This window comes from Oncorhynchus tshawytscha, unplaced genomic scaffold (genome assembly GCF_018296145.1).
Source record: "Oncorhynchus tshawytscha isolate Ot180627B unplaced genomic scaffold, Otsh_v2.0 Un_contig_15925_pilon_pilon, whole genome shotgun sequence".
NCBI lineage: Eukaryota > Metazoa > Chordata > Actinopteri > Salmoniformes > Salmonidae > Oncorhynchus > Oncorhynchus tshawytscha.
The window spans coordinates 30,309-38,579 of NW_024608951.1; the positions used below are offsets into that span (position 1 = coordinate 30,309).

The 8,271-nt window shown below is 39.3% G+C and overlaps 1 pseudogene; it reads right to left on the reverse strand.

The window, feature by feature from the left end:
* Window positions 1-1,993: 1,993 nt before the first annotated feature.
* LOC121844030 lies at window positions 1,994-7,913 on the reverse strand (annotated as a pseudogene).
* Window positions 7,914-8,271: the final 358 nt, after the last annotated feature.

Consider the following 8,271-nt stretch of genomic DNA (forward strand, 5'->3'; position numbering starts at 1 on the left):
GCTCTGATGTTGGCTGACTGGATGCCTTCATCTTTGAAATGAAGAGGAAAAAAAGAGGGAAACATTATTTGATAGAAGAGCATCACTTCTCAATGGTCGACGACATGGCAACCCAATGAGTTGAGACTTCAGGTCCGTTTTCAAAATCCTCTGGTTCAAAGTTGTGGCTACAAACAAACATTTTAATATTTCTCACATCAACTGGATAAACCTTCACGGGGCGGTTCTCCAAGTCCTGAAATCGCTATGAATTCTGGATATTGTGATTTGCTTACAACCAGAAAATGTAGCAAGCCCGTTTCTACAAGTGAGACACAGAAACATTCATATTTGCATGTAGTGAGGAATTTCAACATTTTTATGACACAATATATTCATAACATATTAATAGACATACACTGAGATGACAAAACATCATGATCACCTGCTCTTTCCATTACATAGACTGAACAGGTGAATCCAGTGAAAGATGTGATCACTTATTGATGTCTTGTTAAAGCCACTTCAAATCAATGTAGATGAAGGGGAGGAGACAGGCTAAAAAGGGATTTATAAGCCTCGAGACAATTGAGACATGTATTGTGTATGTGTGCCATTGATGTTGAATGTGCAAGAAAACACATTGAAGTGCCTTTGAACAGAGTATGGTAGTAGGTGCCAGGAGCACCGGTTTGTCTCAAGAACTGCAACCTAAAGGACATCCAGCATACTTGACACAACTGTGGGAAGCATTGAGTCAACATGGGCCAGCATCCCTGTGGAACACTTTTGACACCTTGTAGAGTCCATTCAAAAGAAATTGAGGGTGTTCTAAGGGCAAAGGGGGTGGGAGCATCTCAACATTAGGAAAGTGTTCTTAATATTTTGTGCACTCAGTGTATACAGGTAAGTCTGTATTCTAGAGGTCGAAGATCAAAGTTCTGTTGATCTGAATGGACAGCTGTGAATCTAATATTTCCAATGATATATGATTAAAGGCTATACATGAGTAATAACCTGTATGCTGACATTGTCATAGGGTAAAACCCCAATGGGATGGAGGGATGAATAGAAAAAGTGGTAACACACAGAAAGCTACTATTGATGCAATGAAAGAACACATTCAACTGTAGGGACATAGACCTTAAAACAAATCTATATGAGACATGTTCACCCCAAGTGAGACAACCGATCACCCTGGCTCATTGACTATAAGGCCTACAGATGAATTCTGTTCATTTTTTATCATTGTGTGTGTGTATATATATATATATAAAATTGTACAGGTGTGTATATTTCAATCATTACGTTATTTTACTTTTAGAAGTGTGTATATTGTTAGATATTACTGCACTGTTCACGGTAGGAACACAAGCATTTCCACACCGGCAATAACATCTGCTAAATATATGCATGTGACCAATACGATTTAAAGATTAGAGTGTATGTTTGTGTGTGTCACGCCCAGACTTTAGATATCCCTGTTTTTCCTATATATTTTGGTTAGGTCATGGTGTGTCTAGAGTGGGTACTCTAGTTTTGTTCTTCTAGGGTTTTTGTATGTCTATGTTGGCCTGATATGGTTCCCAATCAGAGACAGCTGTTTATCGTGGTCTCTGATTGGGGATCATATTTAGGTCGCCATTTCCCTTTTGTGTTTGTGGGATCTTGTCTACATTGAGTTGCCTGAGTGCATACCAGTAGCTTCACGTTTCATTTATGCTTTATTGAGTTTCTCTTTATTAAAAATATGTGGAACTCTATTCACGCCTGGTCTACTCATTACGACGAACGTGACAGTGTGAGTACAGGTGAATAGGTTTGTAATTGGTGGAGGGTGGTATGTGCATTAACATTTGTGAAGTAACACATAAAACATTAGTTTAGGTGTTATATGATCGGTTGAAGTCATTATGTTATTCATTTAAAAATGTGTTACTCACCTGATGATGTAACTTATTACATTGTGGAAAAAGTCATACTATAACAAATTATCATATTAACCAAGAAGATATTACATTTACTGGTTTTATTACATTATAAATCTAAAAGTTATTACATTAACCGTTGTTACAAGACAGCATACATAGTTCTTTCCTTGACCTCATGAATATTATTATTCAATGCCTCATTGATTAGTTTTAGGATCCTTTTAATGAATGTAGATATACATTTAAAAAATGAAAGTGATAAGTTCTTGTTTAGAAGAATTCATTTAAAATGAATATACACCTATTGTTGAAACATTATTCTACATGAAGACATTATAATAGTGTCATGTGTATGAAAGATACAATTATCAACATCCCCCCACAGGTTCACTATGACATTTCCTATGATAACATTTATCCATGTAGATCAATGTGTGATATTACATAGACACAGGGGAGACCTGATCCTAGATCAGAGCTGCATATTATGCTCCATGGAGGTTACCATGGTGATCAGACTGAGGCAACTGTTTAAGAATGGGAGATGGATATGACTGTTCACTAGATATTTTCTATTGGTCCTTTATTTATGGGTCTGAAACCGGTGCTGGAAGGGAGGGAGATGAAATACGGCATGTTTTTGTTTTCTGGTGGTTTTTCTCTCTCATTGGCCCTAAATAAACAAAGCTCTTCCAACCTAGACAGACATAAGGTTCCTTCTCCAGTGTGTCTTCACTGGTGTGAATAAAGGGTCCATAACTGACGAAACAATTCCCACACTGATCACAGATATAAGGCTTCTTTCTCTCCAGTGTGTGTTAGCTTGTGTTTAGTCAGGGAGAAAGTTTGAGAAAAGCTCTTTCCACACTGATCACAGCTATAAGGTTTCTCTCCAGTGTGTGTTCGCTGGTGTCTAGTCAGGGTGGAAGCTCGAGCAAAGCCTTTTCCACATAGACAGACGTAAGGTCTCTCTCCAGTGTGTGTTAGTTTGTGTGTAGTCAGCTCTCCTGACTGATTGAATCTCTTCCCACATTGATCACAGCTATAAGGCCTCTGTCCAGTGTGTGTTCGCTGGTGTGTAGTCAGCTCTCCTGACTGATTGAATCTCTTCCCACATTGATCACAGCTATAAGGCCTCTCTCCAGTGTGTGTTCGCTGGTGTGTAGTCAGGTGGCCTGACTGATTGAAGCTCTTCCTACACTGTTCACAGCTATAAGGTTTCTCTCCAGTGTGTAAACGCTTGTGTATGGTCAGGCCTCCTGAATTAGCAAAGCTTTTCCCACAATCAAGGCAGGGGTAAGGCCTCTCCCTGTATGAATTTTCAGATGATATTTTAAGGCATTAGATGCAGTAAAACCCCTCCCACACTGAGAGCAGCAGTACAGTTTCTCTCCAGTGTGAATCTGCTGGTGAATTAAGGACCTCAGTCTAGTCAAATTCTTCCCAAAGTCAGAGTAACAGTGGTGAGGTTTCTTCACTGTATTTCTCTGCTGGTGTTTCTTGAGGTGATCTGATCTGGAAAGACTCTTCTCTGCCTCCTCAGCAACATGATGTTGTTGAGGCTCCCAAGATGATAGGTACCTTCCACTGAAAGAGCGATGGTTATGGGAGTCCCCTTTGAAACAAAAGACATTGAGTAACTAGGTTTTGGAAATATGGGTCCATAAACAAATATTATACAAATAATATAGCAACATACACTCAGCAGACAGTTTATTCGGTCCACCCCCTCTTTCACAAAAATTGATCGCTCCTACATACAGTGGGTCACGTGGCGGTGAGTCCATTGACCCATCCAGCCTGGTGTCAACGGTACAGGCTAGTCGAGGTGGTGATCTGGTGTGGAGAATGTTTTCCAGGCACACTTTAGGTCCCTTGATACCAATTGAGCATTGATTGAACGCTACAACGTATCTGAACATTGTTGCTGAGCAACCCAATAGAGTATCTTTGGGATGAGATGGAACGGGCTGTTGGCAGCATGAATGTGTAGCCGTCCAATCTGCAGCAACTGCGTGATGCCATCGCGTTAGAATGGACCAACATCCCTGGGGTACGTTTGACACCTTGTAGAATAAATGCACCAAAGAATTCAGGCTGTTCTGGAGGCAAAGGAGGGTCCGACCCAGTACTAGATGGGTGACCTAATAAACTAGTAACTGAGTGTATATTTTTTATCAAATCAACAGAAGTTGCAGGAGCAGATTGTAGTCTAATCCACACACCCCATTGTTCTTACTTGATGAAATCAAATCTCCCTCCTCGTGTCCTTTTATCACAGTTCCACTCTGCCCTGCTGTTTTCCTGCAGTCGACCAGCCGCACCGACACCCTCTTCAGACCCAACAGTAAAGTGCTACCGGAAGAGTTGCAACCCGGGGACTCTGGCAGGGTGGAGGGGGATGGGCTAGCTCTGTCCTGGTGAACACAGGAAGTATTGTACATAGAATATATCATTAGACCAAACATTTGATTACTTTAGTCTAAATCTATGATTGACAGGAGGTATTATAAGGATGCACCATTCTCCTGAAGTATGTCATCGTTCACTACTTTACACATATGTACAGTTTCTCAATCACGTCGGCCAATTTCTCAAATGGAAGTGGTATATATTTTTGTAATATCCAGTCTAATGTTCAGAACCTTTGATTCAACATTCAGTGGAGTTGAACACATCTTTCAGCCTGAGTTAATGATGGTTAACACAGAATTTAACTGTCACGTAATTGGTCAGTCACTCGATTAAGTTCTGGGTTCATACATATTGGGAGAGATTAGATGCTAGAACGAGGAGCAGAACCGGAATGAGGAGCTCCCTGTCTCTCTCAAGATACGGCGGAATGTCCCCTCCCCTTCCGAAATGTGAAAGATGGTAACACCTGCTAAATCATGATTTGTTCAAATAACCCAGTGATGAAAAACCTAAACACCAGAACTACTGCTTCTAGTTATCCCACTTGGAGCATGTTGAGAAAATGTCAGTCTCATAGTTTCAGTATCCTTATACAGTACATACATAGAAGAAACCATCAGTTATAGGGGTATTGTAACATGTAGTAGAAACCTACAGTAAAAAGGTATGGTGTAACCTGGTGCAATTTCTGCCCCATGTAACATTGTTCAAGATCCACTTCATGGGACTTGTTACTGTAACAGCATCCACATCTAAAAATCAACAGCTTACAGTGTATCAACAACATTCAGATAATGAATGGAATAAACACTTATTTTAGTACACAAAAAAAAAAAATGTAAACTACACACTATATAATTCTGGTTTCGTAGTTCAGTTTTTAGCAGTTTAAAAACAAATGACAGGAAAATATTTTTAAGTTTGAAACAGATTTTTGTGCTTAGAGTTGTGAAAATTGTACCAAAGAGAAACACAATTAGATTGATGGAGTCATGGCTAGTGGGTGTATCCACAATATGTTTTCATACCAGTCATTTCATTTCCAATCAGTGAAGGGAAGTGAATAAGTGCACACTTTGGAAGGACAGAAAGACAATTAGGGATTCGTCAACATAGTATCTAGGCAGAAGTGGAGCTAGCGTGAGAGCCATGGGTTTGATGTTAGCCTACCATTATTTAGCCCTATAAAACAGTATTTAACACTATACAATATGGTCAATTTATATGATTAAATTAAATCCTGAAATTGGTCTAGGCAGTTGTTGCTTATTTTATAAATCAATGTACCCTACAGATGTCTGTGACTATACCTCCTTGTGGGGACCCCTGGGACTGGTAGCTACACAGCTGGTGGGGGAAGGACCAGGGAATTTATAAAGTAAGTTATTTATTAACTTTAATAGTTTAAATAAGTTAACACACTGCCGGGACTTGAGGTAGGCCTACACTAGAAGAATCCAACAATGATGCATGTTGTCTACATTTTAAAAAGTCTAATACATCTGTAGGCAGGAATTAAGAAACATTAGGAAACGGAAAACATTCCAAAGAACAGAATAGCATATTCTGAGTTTAAACGTAGATTCAGCGATATTATGTAGGCTATATGCACAAAGTAAACAGCTACATTTCCCGAAATCACGAGGCTAAACTAGCTAGCTTGCTTTCAGCTGACTGGTGTTAACAAGCGAGCTACAGAGGCTAGCTGCTGGACTTTGGACAAGCAAGCTGATGTTATATAGCAGCTGTACAGTTTCCAAGTTGCTGACCCGTTCAAATAGAACTCTGAGATTTGCCTGAAAAGAAATGAGCAATATCAGAAAAGCTACAAAAAGGTCGCACATCGTTGGTTCTTAGTGGACAGAAATGTGCATGTAACATGTAATAAAAACTGTTGCAGATACAAAGTTAAATGTTTAAGTCCAATGGTGACTTTATGGAAGCTATGGTGCTGTTTTAATCCTATGAAAGAATTTCAGCTAAATAGGCACAGGAAATACTGAAAACCCACGACTATAATATAATGGAATATAACACAAAATATAAAATAATAATTGTCCCAATGAAATGTTTTACCAGTGCATAGCGAGATGCGCATCTCAGTTACTTCTCAGGAAGATTAATAATTTCGAAAATTGGTTATTAACTAGCTGGCCTGGCCTTGACTATGAATGGAAATTAGGCCAGCGAGCAAGCATTCTAGCCAGGTAGCCTTGGACAACAAAAACTACAAGCGTGACAGAGTCATAGACCGTTCAGGGAACATGAAAGAGGAGGATGGCATTAGCGTTTCTCTACAAATTGGGTGCGTGAACATGCTTTTTCTACTTGCACTCACACACAGATATCAGTGCAATGGATAGACATATTTGGCTTAGGTTGATCGGACTAAATCGCTGTTGGTATCTTTTAGTTGTCAATTTAATAGACTAAGTATTGGTGAATAGATGATGTTGAAATGGTGCTTAAATAGTGGAGGCAGCCCCTGTTTTCTTTGCGAATTGAGGTAACTCTAAATCAATATTTGTTTAGAAGTCCGATTTTTAAATTTGATTTGATTTAAATAGGCAAGTAAATTACAGGCAACATATTTTGTGCTCTCCGTCTCTGCCTTCTTGTATCGGCTGTGTCAAGGCATATGAACTAACAGCATCAAACAACACAATCACAACACGTAGGTTGTAATGGCATAGGTTTCTGGATTGGCTTCCATGTAAAAACAACATTCTGCCTTATTTCTCCATGGTTCTGACTTTACCTGCTCGTTGCGCATTGCCTTGTTTCATCAATCTGTGTGCTTTAGGCTAGTAGGCTACTTTGCTGAAGGACAAAATATCCCAAGAGTTTATTACCACCATTGTTTTTGTCCAGCTGTTCAAATGGAATGAATGATATGGAAGATCGAATATAAACTAGGCCAATACATTTTATACTGTTAATAAACGTAAACCAAACGTACCCGATCCATCGTCGAAGCTATTCTTTCTTCAACGTTTCTTCAAATAAAAAAATTGACAGTAAATGTGTACTGTACACTAGTTATTCTTTGTCATAGCATGCATATAAAAACAGCTAGACCAGAGCAATCAAACGTAATTTTAAATATCACAACTCGATTTAAATTGTGACAAATAAATGTCTGATGTAGGCTAATCTTACTTCAGGAAGATCTTGGATAATATTTTACATTATCTATTAGAGTCAATAAAACGTTCAACACCCTATCCACCAATAATCCTGTTGTCTGTTCGTCTTAACTCTACCCGAGAGTCTGTTGGAACCACGTCCCCTTCGAAAGTCCAGATAGTTAATTGTCTGAGGCCCAGTAAGTGTAGCCTTGTAAATACCAGACGGATTACCGCTGCGCTGTCCGTGCAACGAACCAGTAAAACCCGATGTATGTTCAATCCGACGTCTGCAGTGGCCATGCAGCATTTACAGCAATGCAACCTCCGCAGTAGTCAGTGCATTCATACTTCTTCCGCTTCACGCAGCAGACTCAAAGCTGTGGTGAAGGAAGTGGTCTTCTTCTTCTTTGGTATTATGGCGGTCCGCATACAATTGTTATAGATGCATGCAGCTACGTACTGTATTGGCTGTGTATCAGCCTACTACTCTGTCGTCTGAATTCATTACGCTTTGGGAAAAACCAACTAACTAACTAGTGCTGCACAGGGGTGGAAAAAATACCTAATCGTCATACATAAGTCTTTAGTTTTAAATATACTTAAGTATCAAAAGTGTAATTTCTCAAATTTAATTAAGTATCAAAAGTAAAAGTATGAATCATTTCAAATGTCTTATGAAGTAAACCAGGCAGCTCAATTGTTTATTTTACAGATAGCCAGTGGCACACTACAACACAATTGACAAAGAAATAAGTGTTTCGTGAGTCTGCCTGACCAGGTAGCCTAGTGGTTAGAGCGTTGGACTTGTAACCGAAAGG